We start from the raw sequence: 17,938 nt of genomic DNA, 5'->3' as shown, positions 1-17,938 counted from the left end.
AATACTTAAAAAGCAAAGATATCTATAGGTGAGGCCGTATTGTTTGAGAATAACTATAGGTGAGGTCCTATTGCTTCTGACAAAAAAAAAAGTGCCTGACTTTGCTCAGCAACACTGTGGTCCACAGAAGATGGTAGAAGATAGCAGTGTTGAAATTTACTTTCCAGATTGCTAAACTGACATATTCAACTATTACTTTGTAAGTGGAGACAGGACATGCTATTTTTGCATATGAAACTCAGGCCAGCTAGAGTAAAAGTATTTGCCTATTGTTTCTCTGGATATATTTGACTAAGATTATTTACCAAATTTATGGCCAGTGCCCAAGGCCAAAACTAAAACATTTTGAAATTTGTCCAAGCAAGAAGATGACATACTGCTATGTTGGATGAGCTGTTGTGACAGTCAGAGCAGGTATAATGAAATTCTTAATAAATGATCATATGCTCTAATGAAGGGTATGACCTTTTATGCACAGAAATTTCATGCTTATACCATTGGAATGAAAATTCTTCTTACTCATTGTAGGAAAGAGACACATCTTGTTTAATTATATGTCAAGGACATTCTAAAGAAATGTTTTATGCAATTTGAAATCAAATCCTTACCAGTTTAGCTTTTCCAGAATAATCTATTAAACTAGCCTCATGATAGAGTTTTGGAAATGTCCTAGCCTAGCAAATTCACTGCCTAAGACATTACAGCAGTTTACCCTTAGATTCTAAGACCTCCCAGATAAATTCCCCTTATCGGGGGAACCCACCCCCAATATTTCAACATAGGCACTTTCTATTTTCCCTAAGCATCAGCCGGTCTGAGAAAGAGAGGAATTTTACAGCTGGGTCACGGGGGGTAACATCACATATTGGTAGGCCCGTGATGCCCACCTGAGCCGCAAAACCAGCAGGTTTTTATTAAGGACTTTAAAAGGGGAGTGGGTGTATGAACAGGGAGTAGGTCACAAAGATCACATGCTTCTGAGGCCAATAAAGATCACAAGACAAACAGCAAAGCAAAGATCACAAGGCAAAGGGCAAAATTAGAATTACTGATGAGGGTCTATGTTCAGCTGTACATGTATTGTCTTGATAAACATCTTAAACAACAGAAAACATGGTTCAAGAGCAGAGAACTGGTCTGATTTCAGATTTACCAGGGCAGGATTTTTCCCCACCCTAATACGCCTGAGGGTACTGCAGGAGACCAGGATGTATTTCAGTCCTTATCTCAACCGCATAAGACAGACACTCCCAGAGCAGCCATTTATAGACCTCCCCCCAGGAATGCAATTCTTTTCCCAGAGTATTAATTATCAATATCCCTTTCTAGAAAAAGAATGTAGTGATATCTCTCCTACTTGCACGTCCATTTATAGGCTCTCTGCAAGAAGAAAAATATGGCTCTTTTTGCCTGACCCTGCAGGCAGTCAGACTTTATGGTTGTCTTCCCTTGTTCCCTAAAATTGCTGTTATTCTGTTTGTTTTCAATATGTACTGATTTCACATTGTCCAAACACACATTTTACAATCAATTTGTATAGTTAACACAATCATCACTGTGTCCCTGAGGTGACATACATCCTCAACTTATAAAGATAACAAGATTAAGAGATTAAACTAAGAGAGGCATGACAAATTATAAAAGTATTAATTTTGGGAACAGATAAATGTCCATGAAATCTTCACAATTTATGTTCCTCTGCCACAGCTCCAGCCAGTCCCTCCGTTTGGGGTCCCTGACTTCCTGCAACATCCTCTCCCGTCAGCACAGTGCTCCTGCTCCAATAACCCAAAAGCACTAGGACAGGATCTATGTCTTCTCACTCAGATTTGATTATCACCTTGTTTCTTCACATTTATTATAATCCAAATTAATCCCATTCATGTATCTATACCTATCCTTAACCAGAGACTAGACAGTCAAGGCAAAAGGGTTTGGAGGTGGTCTGGACACAGCATTTGCCATATTTTCCAATTACCCTGAAGAATTTTTGTAGCTGTAGGCTTATTCAGCTAACATACATGGATTATACTCACCCCAATAGAATAAATAAATAAATAAGTAAATAAAATTTTATGAGTGCATGAACTATCATGTTACTTTATTATTCTGAAAATTCTAATTATCTAAATTACATCTGAATATTTTATCATCCAAAAATAGCTTCTCTATAGCCCTAGGAAAATGATAGGCTCAATGCAAATGTTCTATACATATTTAATGCCTTGAATAATATCAAACAGATCCATTTGCACAGGAATTTTAAAAACTTATTTTGTCTGTAGAAACATCAGTCTTGAGAGCAACCATTGGCATCCCTTGAGCTCATAGTAAAGTATGTGTTGTTTGCAGGAATTTTTTTTCGTTTTGAGTACACTAGCACTACAGATTTTAAATCGTTTCAAGGTAACATACTTTAGTTCATAAATTTTAGTGTATAGTTTTATAAACATCTCAAATATGAATACACCATGTTTCTCCATCTAGATTAAGATATGATGAAACATTATTAGCATCTTCTGTTGTTGGGAACAGACCCCCAAATCTGGCCATAAACTGGCCCAAAACATGCCATAAACGAAACCTCTGCAGCACTGTGACATGTTCGTGATGGCCATGACGCCCATGCTGAAGGTTGTGGGTTTACCGGAATGAGGGCAAGGACACCTGGCCCAACCAGGGTGGAAAACCACTTAAGGCATTCCTAAGCCACAAACAATAGCACGAGCGATCTGTGCTTTAAGGACATGTTCCTGCTACAGATAACTAGCCAGAGTCATCCCTTTATTTCAGCCCATCCCTTTGTTTCCCATAAGGAATGCTTTTAGTTAATCTATCATCTATAGAAATAATGCTTATCACTGGCTTGCTGTCAATAAATATGTGGGTCAAACTCTGTTCAGGACTCTCACCTCTGAAGGCTCTGAGTCCCCTGATTTCCCACTTCACAGTCTATATTTCTGTGTGTGTGTCTTTAATTCCTCCAGCACTGCTGGGTTAGGGTCTCTACAACCAAACTGGTCTCAGCATTCTGTAGCATTCCTCACACCCATTCCCAAACATCAGCCACCCCTACAAAGGAAACCACCTGTTGGGGAACAGGCCCCAAATCTGGCCATAAACTGGCCCCAAAACTGGCCATAAACAAAATCTCTGCAGCACTGTGACATATTCGTGATGGCCATGATGCCCATGCTGCAAGGTTGTGGGTTTAGTGGAATGAGGGCAGGGAACACCTGGCCCACCCAGGGTGGAAAACCGCTTAAAGGCATTCTTAAACCACAAACAATAGTATGAGTGATCTGTGCCTTAAGGACATGCTTCTGCTGCAGGTAACTAGCCAAACCCATACCTTTATTTTGGCCCATCCCTTTATTTCCTGTAAGGAGTACTTTTAGTAAATCTTATGACTGACTTGCTGTCAATAAATATGTGGGTAAATCTCTGTTCAAGGCTCTCAGTTCTGAAGGCTGTGAGACCCTTGATTTCCCACTCCACACTCTATATTTCTGTGTGTGTGTCTTTAATTCCTCTAACACCACTGGGTTAGGGTCTCCATGACCAAGTTGGTCTTGGCAACCGCCCTTTAAATTTCTAACACTAAACATTAGTTTTGCATTTTAAAACTTCATATGAAATTGTACAGCATGTACACTTTTATGTCTGGCTTTTTTCATTCAACATTCTGTTTACAGTACTCATTTACGTTGTTACATGTAATTTGTTCTTTTCATTGCTGAATAGTATTTCACATATATATTCACATATATGAATATGTTGATAGAATGATTGTGTCAAGATTGAGGTTTCTATGGGAAATGTTCCTATGACTATTGTAATAAATGCAGTTTTAGAAAACATTTGTATATATTTCTTTCAGGCAGGAGTGAATTGCCCTTCTTTTTTAGAAGTAATATTGACAGATCATAGAGCTTGTGAATGTTCAGCTCTAGCAAATAAGTCAAATAGTTTTCCCATGTGATTGTACCAATTTATACTCCTTCCAGCTGTGAATGAGAGTTCTAGTTGCTACAGGTGTTTGCCAATATTTTATACTGATAGTTTTTGTTCTTTTTTATTTTGCCATTCCAGTAGGTACATAGACACATTTCATTATGCTTTCAATTTGTACCTTTATGATAACTAATGATGTTTGATACCCTTTCAGATGCTTAAAAATCAATTGGATATCCTCTTTAGTGAAGTGCCTGTTTAAGTGTTCTGCCTTTGAGTTGTCTGTCATTGTCATATTAATAGAAAACCTTTATACATTCCATACACAAATTATTTGACAGATACGGCATTGCAAGTATCTTCTCCTACTCTGTTGCTTACCTTTTCACTCCCTTAACAGTATCTTTTCATAAGCAGAAGTTTTTTATTTTAATCAAATACAATTGATAAAACTTTTCTTTATGCTAGTACTTTTTGTTTACTGTTTAAGAAACATTTTCCTTCCCCAAAGTCGTGAAGAGATTCTCCTATGCTATTCCCTAAAAAATTTATTTTGTTGTTTCATATATGATGTGCATAATCTGTAATTCACCTATAATATATCATGAATATAGTGTCAAATGGGGTCAAGTTTAATTTTGATATGGCTACCAAATTAATCCAATACCATTGATTTTAAGGTGCATTCTCTCCCTACTCTTGGTCTTTGCAAAACTAACATATTTTTCTAAATATAAAAAGCAAACATCAATCCACATAGTAAGTGGTAAGAATTCACTCTAAATATCAAATGAACAGAATATCAAATTTAGCTTCTATTAAATTTCAGGTTTGCTGCATACTCTGTCTGAAAACATCTGTAACTTATTTTAAAAATATTACACACTTAGATAAATGAACAACAGGGATCCCGGGAACAAATGTAGATGAGATTTGAAGTTGTTTCCAGAAAAGCAGGTCATAAATCAGCTCCTTGGATCTCTCATTTAAATCTCTCTTCCTTTTAAATCACAAAAACTTAATGTTTGTATTTCCCAAAAAAAATGAAGGCATTTGTTTTTGAGACAGTTATATTATTATTTTTAGGCCACCAATCAAATGACAAACCATAAGCTAACAGAATATAGTTTGTGAAACAAGATATTTTCTAAGGCAGTTTTACTGCCAATGAGAAATGTTTTGTTTCCTTTACTATCTTACTATGTTGTTTTTTTCCAGCATAAAAAAGTATTAAATTAAAACATGTTTTTTGCAAACAAAGATTATTATAGAAGTGGTAGGATAGTAACCACTTAATTTATGTGGAATATAAATCAATTATTAAGAATAGCAAACACTTCTATAGCATTATCATATATCAGTTGCTATACTAAACACTTTACAAATATATAGATTTAATTCTCACTGAAGTCCTCTGAGGAGAGTAATAATAGTATTCCCATTTTACAAATGGAGAGACCAAGAGATTTTCTTGCCCACAATCATACAGTTAGTAGGTTGATGGAATCCAGATTTAAAGCTGCATAGTCTTGACTCTAATGCCTGTTCTGTTATATTTATGCAACCACTTTATGACAACTTGCAAGCATTTTGACAAAAAGAATAACAAGGCTGCTAAAGATGCACATTGTATTTCAAACGCATTTTTCTAATTTATTCTATCTCCCTGTGTTTTTCTTGACTGTCAATTGTCTGTAAGCACAGAACTTCACTGTGCAAAAAATAATCCTCACTTTCTCCTACATTGTGACTGTTTGAATGCACTTAGGAAAGTGAATAATTTATCACTCTGAGAAGGCATTACTTTTTCCAGACAGCAGGTCACCTCAGGCCTGGCTGCCTGGTATTTGCATGGTTCTAGATTCTCCTTCTATCCAGGTGCACGGCTCTGGCTTTGGTTGAGAATCACCCTGGGTAATCTATTCCAATCCAAAGCCAACTCTCGAACACAGAATGTAATTCCTCCTGAAGTTAACTCCAGAGAGGAGGTATTTGGGGCCATTCTGCTCCTCCATTAGATCAGAACCATAAGGCACATAAAGTTGTAGTTTCAAATGTGGACTCTGGTATTAGATTGCTCCATTCAAAGTCCAGCTTCACCAACTGGACAAGTCACCTAACCTCTCTCTATCTCTGTTTCTTCATCTGTAATATGGAGATGAAAATATAGTAACTACCTCTTAAGGTTCCTACGAGAATACCAGCAGGTGCTACCATCTTTTCACTTCCTTCTTCCCAGTTAAAGCTTGATTTTGTTCACATGTCCCACCTTACCCACTCAGTCATTAGTTTCCAGGAAGGTGAACCATTCCCAATTCCTAGGTTTGGACTGATCCTGTCTCATCTAAACTTACAATCTTATGACATTCTCATGAAATGTATTATTCATCCAAGCATGGGTATATGACAAAATTTGATGGACTTATGTTTCAGGGTTGGAAAAAAATGTATTTTTCTCACTCTCCTATGCTGAACATGAAATAAACAAAGCAGATAGCCCAGAATGCCACAGGAGCCATCTTACTGCCACAGACGAGGAATTAGCCAGCAGGTGAAGCTGGTTCTGAAGGCAGTTTAGCAGATACATCAAAAGATCCTGGATAGATCTAATATCCAGTGTCTACAAGGAACTTAAATAAATTTACAAGAAAGAAAAACAACCCCATTAAATAGTAGGTAAAGGATATGAGCACACACTTCTCCAAGGAAGACATTTATGCAACCAACAAACATGGGAAAAAAGCTCAAAATCACTGATCATTAGAAAATTGCAAATCAATACCACAATGAGATACCATCTCACACCAGTCAGAATGGAGATTATTAAAAAATCAAGAAACAGCAGATGCTGGCGAGGCTGCAGAGAGACAGGAAGGCTTTTACACTGTTGGTGGGAGTGTAAATTAGTTCAACCGTTGTGGAAAACAGAGTGGCGATTCCTTAAAGACCTAGAACCAGAAACACCATTTGACCCAGCAATTCCATTACTAGGTATATACCCAAAACAATATAAATCATTCTATTATAAACATCCTTGTGCTGCACGCAAATGTTTGTTGCAGCACAATAGCAAAGACATGGAATCAATCCAAATGTCCATCAATGATAGACTGGATGAAGAAAATGTGGTACATATACACCATGGAATATTATGTAGCCATAAAAAGGAACAAGATCATGTCTTTTGCAGGGGCATGGCTGGAGCTGGAAGCCATTATCTTCAGCAAACTAACATAGGAACAGAAAACCAAACACTATGTGTTCTCACTCATAAGTAGTAACTGAACAATGAGAACACAAGGACACAGAGAGGGGAACAGCACACACTGGACCCTGCCAGGGGGTGGGAGGAAGAGGGGCATCAGAAAAAGCAGCTAACATATGCTGGGCTTAATACTTACGTGATGGGTTGATAGGTGTAGCAAACCACCATGGGACACGTTTACCTATGCAACAAACTTGCACATCCTGCACATGTACCCCGGAACTTGAAATATATATATATATATAATTAAATAAATAAATTATAGATAAAATGCTCCTCAAAGTCTTCAATTTAGGTGTGCTCCTTGTCTCTTGCCTGGACTTGACTGGTGCAGTATTGGCAGCTACTGGGTCAGATAAGATCCCCACTACTCCAAAAAACAATAAATGTTTGCAGCCACTAACAACAACAACAACAAAAATCCTGGATTCTTGCTAACATCACTAATCCACACTATGCCTGGTGTACTCCCTACCCCTGGATTTCTGCTATATATGATAATACAATTATTCATGCTATAAACTAGTTTAATACAAGGCCGTCTATAAGTGGAGTTGAGAATTCCTTACGTGATACTTATATAAACCTATAGTCTGCTTAATTTGAGCTGAGGCCTGTGTCCACGAATATTTTCTAGATTTCCATGGATTTCCGGGCCGGGCGCGGTGGCTCAAGCCTGTAATCCCAGCACTTTGGGAGGCCAAGACGGGCGGATCACGAGGTCAGGAGATCGAGACCATCGTGGCTAACACGGTAAAACCCCGTCTCTACTAAAAAAATACAAAAAAAACTAGCCGGGCGAGTTGGCGGGCGCCTGTAGTCCCAGCTACTCCGGAAGCTGAGGCAGTAGAATGGCGTGAACCCGGGAGGCGCAGCTTGCAGTGAGCCGAGATCCAGTCACTGCGCTCCAGCCTGGGTGACAGAGCGAGACTCTGTCTCAAAAAAAAAAAAAAGATTTCCATGGATTTCAGTGATGGTATATTACCTGCTTTGGGGCTTGTACACTTTGCAGGTCATTTCTCCAAAATACCAGATACCTTCATATTTTAAAGAAACTAAAAGAGAAATAATAATTTCAGAAACCTGTTTTTTTGTATTATATTAAGTTTATTGGGTGGCACTTTGAAAAATATAGAGTATAAAGTCCCATCAGTTTTTAATGACATACATATAAAAATACTTTCATTGGGAAGCCGAGGTAGGTAGATCATCTGAGGTCAGGAGTTCAAGACCACCCTGGCCAACATGGTGAAACCCTGTCTCTACTAATAACACAAAAATTAGCAAGGCATGATGGCATGTGCTTGTAATCTCAGCTACCCAGGAGGCTAAGGCAGGAGAATTTCTGGAACCCGGGGGGCAGAGGCTGTAGTGAGCCAAGATTGCACCACTGTACTCCAGCCTGGGCAACAGAGCAAGACTCCATCTCAAAAAGAAAAAAAAAAATACATTCAAACAATCATGCATTAAATAAATATATTCTATTTTGTCATTATAAGAGAATATAAATTTTCATTTATTTTACATTTTACCTTCAATAAGGTAGCTAATATTAAGCACATTAACAATTAAATTTCACATTGTATATGAGCTATTTTAAATATTGCAAGTTGGAGCATAAACTATTTTTCATTATTTCTTTGGCAAATTCATAAGGAGAAAATCTGTTGAAAGAATACAGTCTCTGTGAAAGCAACAAGTATTAATTATTCACATTATCACTAACAATGTTGTAACACTAGGGAAGTCACCATTTTTGAAAAGTGCTCACATGATTATTTAAATTGCAGCTGAAATGTGTTAAGTACAGTTTGCCAAGACAGAAATATAGAAAGATTACTTTCCATGTGTCTTTTAAGAATTATGATGAAAGAAGGTGGGAATAATCACCATTCCTGACTTATATAATAGTACATCTCTCAACACTACAGAAGAGTAAATTATCTAATAAATGTTATGTGGTCAAAGACACTGACATTGATCACATAAAAATTCTAAGAGAGAAAATCTAACAGTCAAGATAATAGTTGACCCTATCAACAATCAATGCCTAAAACCAGATTTATTACTGCTGCCCTATTACAAAAAGGAATCAATTTCAGATGTTGATTTGTCTTGATTTAGTAGACACAGATGGACTGATGTTCATTCAAAATTCCATATTACATAGCAGATGTCCAAGGATAACCATTAGCAGTGATTCATCTATAGTTAATAAGATTTTTAACACATAAAGACACATTAGAAAAGATTTTGCCAAATAACTCCAGGATAAATAGTCACTCTTGTGCATATTTACAATCAGGGAAAATCACAATTACATAGTCTTTATTTCATATATATATATATTCATATCATACTGTATGTTATATGAAATTACACATATTAAGAACTACCATAAAAGGCTAATTGGCTTTTATTTTTCCCTCCTCAATTTAGACGTCTGGAAAAATTCTATAATCAAGCTACAATTCTTTTAAAGTGAAAGAATATATGGCTTAGAAAAACATCATCTTTCAGTTGGAAAGATCCTTGAAGCCTACAGAGTTCAAGCATCTTCTAGTACAACTATCACCTTCAAGCGGAAAATTCCATGAAGTGCTCCCAGGGACTAAATGGGAACTTTGGTGAAAAGGAATACTCTCACTCAAGAAGCTTAGAGATAGTATAGTATATTATCAAAAACATTTCAAACATGTTCAGTTCTCACTTATAATAAAATTGTTCCAACAGTAAAATGACTCATTATAGTATGATTACTATAATATTTAAAATAAAGTTCAAATGCTTGAAAAAATTGACTTTAGTAAGCATGTATATAACTTGGATTTATCTGGGTTTCTGGGTTCAGTCCTATAATGCCACCACCATCATCTTACTACATTGGCCATGAGTATACAATAATTGTATGCATCTTATGGGAGCCAAATGATGAGAACACATCGACATATAGAGGAGAACAACACACACCGCGGCGGAGGGTGGGAAGAGGTAGAGATCAGGAAAAATAAGTAATGGGTACTAGGCTGAATACCTGGGTGACAGAATAATCTGTACTGCAAACCTCCATGACACACATTTACCTATGTAACAAACCTGCACATGTACCACTGAGCTTAAAATAAAAGTTAAAAAATATTTTTTTTTTTGGGATGGAGTCTCGCTCTGTCACCAGGCTGGAGTGCAGTGGCACGATCTCAGCTCACAGCAACCTCTGCCTCCCCGGTTGGAGCAATTCTCCTGCCTCAGCCTCCCACATAGCTGGGATTACAGGTGTGAGCCACCGCACCCAGCCAAAAAACAAATATTTTTATGCATCTTAAATATGCATCTTTATGTTCATAGACATATTACAATTATGTAATGAAACCAGTCTGTGCACACATGCCATCCATTATTTTCAGTGTCATGAGGACTCAGTGGGATTGAGCATAACAGTCCCGGCCAGACCTACCACACTATCTTTACCAATCTTTATTTCTAATCTCTCTGTGAAAGACCCTCAATTCTGAATTCTTTCTAGTCTTCATATTGTAAACTCTATTCCTTGCTAGGGTCCTGTTACATTGATTTGGTAGACTATAATTCAAGAAAACAAATTTTTCTTGCCACTGTCTGTTTATTTACTTATTCACTGTCCTTATGTTCCTTTCCAATTTTGCCTTAAGCTAGTATAGTTAACATTGTTATAAATCTTTGGAAAATAGTCCTTATGGTGAGGCAATAAGTGATCCATCATAAAAGTATTTTTTAACCAATTTACTTTCTGTGTATGGTGAACAATTTAGAGCAGTGTGATTGGTGAAGAACACTGAAAATCACTAATTTCTTACGTGAAGTTCAACCTACTTTTTAAAAAAATAGAAACAGAAGAGGGTAAGCCGTGTAACAGCAGGCAATGAAAGACCAGATCCAAAGCACCTGAATGTAGCCAACACTGACGAAAGTTATGGAGAAGACTGTAAGAACCAAGAATAGTCATCAGATTAATGGTTAGTTATTAACACACAGTTTTAATAGAGTGGTGGAGACAGGAAGGAGTGAGAAAAAGTTGAAGCAGCACATATTGACTAGATAAGGTAGGAAACGACAGTTCAAGAAAAAGACAAAGGTTGGAGTTTATTGATAGGTGAGTAAGGGGGGTCCACAAAATGCAGTGAAAGAGACGAGCAGGGAGAAGGAAACTGACCAGGAGTGGATGGTGGTAAACTCAATGGTGTTTATATTAGTGGTGAAGACAATAATTTTTTTTAATTGTATAAAGCATGAAAAACGTGCACCACAGGGATGAAGGAGGAAGTGTGTTGGAACACAGTCTTGAAGAACACAGTAAAGGAAAATAAATTTACAGCGGTAATCTCCTTTTAAAAGCCAACTTCTTGAAAAGTCAGGAGAGACCACAACAGGGCATGTAAAAGACAATCTAGTAGAGTATAGTCATAAATTATGAGAAATTATATGAAGTTCTTTCATTGAGAGATGCTAAATTTTACTCATGTGTAATATATGACTTGATGCCATCTCATTATGTGTTCCATGTATCAGAAGGTCATATGTCACACTTGGCTCTCTGTTATTCTCAAGGAAGAAGGGGAGTTCAATAAGGAAAAGAGAGGCCTTGTCACTCATTTTTTTTCTCTGTTTATGTTGGGATGTATACCTTTTTTAAGTGCCACAGGATACGCTAAGTGTGTTTAGTCTCATAAAAGCATGATACTTACTTAAAAGAATAATTAAGGTGCTTTAAAATCATATGGAGATGTCCTGAAAACTTTAAAAATATGTAATAGTTATTTTAGGGCACCATGTGGTATTAAAAATATTCTCAAACCTTAAGATGAGTTACACATAATGCTTTCACAAAAACACAAATGTTTCAAATTTGCTGACCTCTTCAGCAATAACAATGTGCTTTCTATCTAAAAATTTTTTCTAAAAAAACACCATACACACACACACACACACACTCTCTCTCTCTCTCTCTCTCTGTCTCTCTCTATCTTTCTAAAGTGAAATGACATTTAATAATAAGCAAGAAGGAAATCATTCTCTGAAAGAATTTCATACTTGGAGAAAGCATAGTGAAATTGTAGTTTTAGAAATATTTATTTGTTCATATTACTTTATTGGCAAAAACAATGTCTCCTATAAATGAAGTCTACTATACTTGCATTGTACAATGTTATGAACTTAGTAAATAGAAACAACATGGTACTGGTACAAAAACAGACAAGTAGATCAATGGAGGTGTCAGAAACAAGACCACAGAATAGAGGTGTCAGAAATAAGACCACACATCTATAACCATCTGATCTTCTACAAACCTGACAAAAACAAGCAGTAAGAAAAAAAAAAACCCCTATGTAATAAATGGTGCTGTGAGAACTGGCTAGCCATGTGCAGAAAATTGAATCTGGACCACTTCTTTACACCTTATACAAAAATTGACTCCAGATGGATTAAAGACTTAAATGTAAAAGCCAAAACTATAAAAACCCTAAAAGAAAATCTAGGCAATACCATTCAAGACATGGGCATGGACAAAGATATCATGATGAAAATGTCAAAAGCAATTGCAACAAAAGTAAGAATTCACAAATAGAATCTAATTAAACTAAAGAGCTTCTGCACAGCAAAAGAAACTATAATCCCAGTGAACAGACAACTTACAGAATGGGAGAAAAAATTTGCAATCTATCCATCTGACAAAGGTCTAATATACAGAATCTACAAGGAACTTAAACAAATTTACCAGAAACAAAAACATTGAAAAGTGGGCGAAGGACATGAACAGACACTTCTCTAAAGAAGACGTCTATGTGGCCAACAAACCTATGGAAAAAAGCTCATCATCACTGATCATTAGAGAAATGCAAATCAAAACCACAATAAGATACCATCTCACACCACTCAGAATGGCCACTATTAAGTCAAGAAACAACAGATGCTGGTGAGACTGTAGAGAAATAGAAACACTTTTACAGTGTTGGTGGTAGTGTAAATTAGTTCAACCATTGTGGAAGACAGTGTGATGATTCCTCAAAGACCTAAAAGCAGAAATACCATTTGACCCAGCAATCCCATTATTGGGTATATATCCAAAGGAATATAAATGATTTTGTTATAAAGATACATGCACGTGTATGTTCATTGCAGCACTATTCACAATAGCAAAGACATGGAATCAACCAAAATGCCCATCACCAATAAGCTGGATAAAGAAAATGTGGTACATATACACCATGGAATACTATGCAGTCATAAAAAGGAATAAGATCATGTCCTTCGCAGGGACATGGATGGAGCTGGAAGCCATTATCCTAAGCAAACTAACAAAGGAACAGAAAACCAAACACTGCATGTTCTCACTTATAAGTGGGAGCTGAACAATGAGAGCATGTGGACACAGGGAGGGGAGCAATACACACTGAGGCCTGTTGTGTGAGAGAAGGAGGAGAGAGCATAATGTATAAACAGCTAATGTATGCTGGGCTTAATACCTAGGTGGTGGGTTCATACATGCAGCAAACCACCATGGCACACGTTTACCTATGTAACAAACCTGCGCATCCTGCACATGTATCCCAGAACTTAAAGTTTTTGAAAAAAAGAGTTCGTCTTTGATAGGGAATTATCAACTTGGATCAAGACAAGATTTTAATATTAAAAAGAGGGCAGTAGGAGTCAGTTTAACTTGGAAGTTGAGAGCACAGCTGTATTAGTCCGTTTTCATGCTGTTGATAAAGACATACCTGAGACTGAGTAATTTATACAGGAAAAGGGTTTAATGTACTTACAGTTCCACGTGGCTGGGGAGGCATCACAATCATGGTGGAAGGCAAGGAGGAGCAAGTTACATCTTACATGACTGGCAGCAGGCAAAAAAAGAGATTGTGCAAGGAAACAGCCCCTCATAAAACCATCAGATCCCATGAGACTTATTCACTATCATGAGAACAGTATGAGAAAGACCTGCCCCCATGATTCAATTACCTCCCACCGGGTCCTTCCCACAAGTGACAATTCAAGATGAGACATGGATAGGAACACAGCCAAACCATATCAACAACCAGCTTCAGAATTAGGCCAACTCAGGTTCAAAGCTCTTCTCTGCCACTTAGTTTCATTAACCATATTGAATGTAGCTTGTTTGAAACCTGTTTCCTCTTCTAGCAAATACGGATAATATCTATGTTAGCTACTTGTTCTGAAGATTAAGTTAGATCTTATATATAATAGCATTTGGCACTTGGTAAACAGCCTATGGTAGCTATTAACATTACCAAAAATAATGGCAAAAACTGCAATTGCTTGTGCACCAACCTAATAGTAATATTAATTTTTTTTTGTAATTTGTAGCTACTTTTTTAACATTTATTTTAGGTTCAGGGTACACGTACAGATTTGTTACACAGGCAAATTTCTTGTCTCAGGAGTTTGGTATACAGATTATTTTGTCACCCAGGTAGTAAGCATAGTGTCCGGTATATTTTTTAATTTTTAATTTTTTTATTTCAATAGATTTTGGGGGTGGTATTTGGTTACATGAATAAGTTCTTTAGTGGTGATTTCTGAGTTTTTGGTGCATCTATCACCCAAGTAGTGTACACTATACCCAATGTGTAGTCTTTTACCCCTTGCCACCCCCTACCCTTTTCCCCAAGTCCCCAAAGTCCAATGTACCATTCTTATGCCTTTCCATCCTCATAGCTTAGCTCACACATATGAGTGAGAATATACAATGTTTGGTTTTCCATTCCTGAGTTACTTTACTTAGAATGGTTTCCAATTCCATCCAGGTTGCCATGAATGTGATTATTTTTTCCTTTTCAGGTCTGAGTAGTATTACATGATGTGTGTGTGTGTGTGTGTGTGTGTGTGTGTGTATCACATTTTCTTTATCCACTCATTGATTGATGGGCACTTGGGCTGGTTTCATATTTTTCCAATTGCAAATTGTGCTGCTATAAACGTGCATGTGCAAGTATTTTTTTGTATAATCACTTCTTTTCCTCTGAGTAGATAACTAGTAGCAGGATTGCTGGATCAAATGGTAGATCTTTTAGTTCTTTAAGGAATCTCCACACTGTTTTCCATAGTGGTTGTACTAGTTTACTTTCCCATCGACAGTATAAAAGTGTTCTGTTTTCACTACATCCACACCAACTTCTATAACTTTTTTATTTTTTTGATTATGGCCATTCTTGCAGGAGCGAGGTGGTATCTCATTGTGGTTTTGATTTGCATTTCCCTGATAATTAGTGATGTTGAGCATTTTTCCATATGCTGGTTGGCCATTTGTATATCTTCTTTTGAGAATCTTTAGCCCACTTTTTGAAGGGATAGTTTGTTTTTTTCTTGCTGATTTGTTTGTGTTCTTTCTAGATTCTGGATATTAGTCTTTTGTCAGATGTACAGATTATGAAGACTTTCTCTCACTCTGTGGGCTGTCTGTTAGCTCTGCTGATTATTTTTTACTGTGCAGGAGATTTTTAGTTTAATTAAGCCCATCTATTTATCTTTGTTTTTGTTGCATTTGCTTTGGGGTTCTTAGTCATGAAGTCTCTGCCTAGGCCAATTACTAGAAGGGTCTTTTTGATGTTATCTTCAAGAATATTCATGATTTTTGGTCTTAGATTTAAGTCTTTGACCCATCTTGAGTTGATTTTTTTATATAAGAGATGAGAATCCAGTTTAAGTCTTCTACATGTGGTTTTCCAATTATCCCAGCACCGTTTGTTGAATAGGTGTCCTTTCCCCATTTTATGTTTTTGTTTGCTTTCCCAAAGATCAGTTGGCTCTAAGCATTTCAGTTTATTTCTGGGTTCTCTATTCTGTTCTATTGGTCTATGTGCCTATTTTTATACCAGTACCATGCTGTTTTGGTGACTATGGCCTTATAGCATAGTTTGAAGTTGGGTAATGTGATGCCTCCAGACCTGTTCTCTTTGCCTAGTCTTGCTCTGGCTATGTTGGCTCTTTTGCAGTTGCATATGAATTTTAGGATTATTTTTTCTAGTTCTGTGAAGAATGGTGGTGGTATTTTGAAGGGAAGTGCATTGAATTTGTAGATTGCTTTTAACATGGTCATTTTCATAATTTTGATTCTACCTATCCATGAGCATAAAATGTGGTTTTTTTATATATTGTCTGTTATTTCTTTCAGCAGTGTTTTGTAGTTTTCGTCGTAGAGGTCTTTAATGTCCTTTTTTAGATATACTCCTAAGTTGTTTATCTATTTATTTATTTATTTATTTATTTATTTATTTGGCAGCTATTGTGCAAGGGGTTGAGTTCTTGATTTGCTTCTCAGCTTGGTCACTCTTGGTGTATAACAGAGCTACTGATTTGTGTACTTTAATTTTGTGTCCCAAAACTTTGCTGAATTCATTTAGCAGTTCTAGGAGCTTTTTGGATGAGTCTTTAGGGATTTCTAGGTATATGATCATATCGTCAGCAACAGTGACTTCCTCTTTACCAGTATGGATGCCCTTGATTTGTTTCTCTTGTGTGATTGCTCTGGTTTGGGTGAACAGTATTAGGTTGAATAGAAGTGGTGAAAGTGGGCACCCTTGTCTTGTTCCAGTTCTCAGGGAAATGTTTTCAAATTTTCTCCATTCAGCATAATGTTGGCTGTGGGTTTGTCATAGATGGCTTTTATTACCTTAGGATATGTCTCTTCTATGCCAATTTTGCTGAGGGTTTTAATCACCAAAAGGTACTAAATTTTGTCAAATCTTTTTTGTCATCTGTTGAGATGATCATGTGATTTTTGTTTTTAATTCTGTTTATGTGGGGTAGGAAATTTATTGACCTACACATGTTAAACCATCCCTTCATTCCTGGCATGAAACCCACTTGATTACGGTGGATTATCTTTTTGATATGCTGTTGGATTCAGTTTGGTAGTATTTTGTTGAGGATTTTTGCATCTATTTTCATCAGGATATTGGTCTGGTCTGTAGTTTTTTGTTTTGTTTTGTTATGTCCTTCCCTGGTTTTGGTATTAGGGTGATACTGGTTTCATAAGATGATTTGGGGAGGATTCCCTCCTTCTCTATCTTTTGGAATGTGTCAGTAGGATTGGTACCAATTCTTCTGTGAATGTCTGATAGAATTCAGCTCTAAATCTGTCTGGTCTTGGACTCTTTTTGGTTGGCAGGTTTTTGTTTTTTGGTTTTTTGGGGTTTTTTTTTTTTTACCATTTCCACGTGACTGCTTGTTATTGGTCTGTTCAGGGTTTCTAATTCTTCCTGATTTAAGCTAGAAGGCTTGTATCCTTCCAGGAATTTATCCATCTCCTCTAGGTTTTCTAGTTTATGTGTGTAAAGATGTTCATAATAGCATTGAATGGTCTTTTGTGTTTCTGTGGTATCAGTTGTAATATCTCTCATTTCATTTCTAATTGAGCTTATTTGGATCTTCTCCCCTCTTTTCTTACTTAATCTCACTAATGGTCTGTCAATTTTATTTAGCCTTTCAAAGAACCAGCTTTTTGTTTCATTTATCCTTTGCAATTTTTTTTTGTTTTGATTTCATTTAGTTCTGCTCTGCCCTTTGTTATTTCTTTTCTTCTGCTGAGTTTGGGTTTGGATTGTTCTTGTTTCTCCAGTTCCATGAGGATTGTCTATTTGTGCTCTTTCAGAATTTTTAATGTAGGTATTTAATTCTATGAACTTTCCTCTGAGTACCACTTTTGCTGTATCCCAGAGGTTTTGA

The sequence above is a fragment of the Mandrillus leucophaeus genome, unplaced genomic scaffold, assembly GCF_000951045.1.
Source record: "Mandrillus leucophaeus isolate KB7577 unplaced genomic scaffold, Mleu.le_1.0 Scaffold802, whole genome shotgun sequence".
Taxonomy (NCBI): Eukaryota; Metazoa; Chordata; class Mammalia; order Primates; family Cercopithecidae; genus Mandrillus; species Mandrillus leucophaeus.
This window is presented reverse-complemented; position numbering follows the sequence as displayed.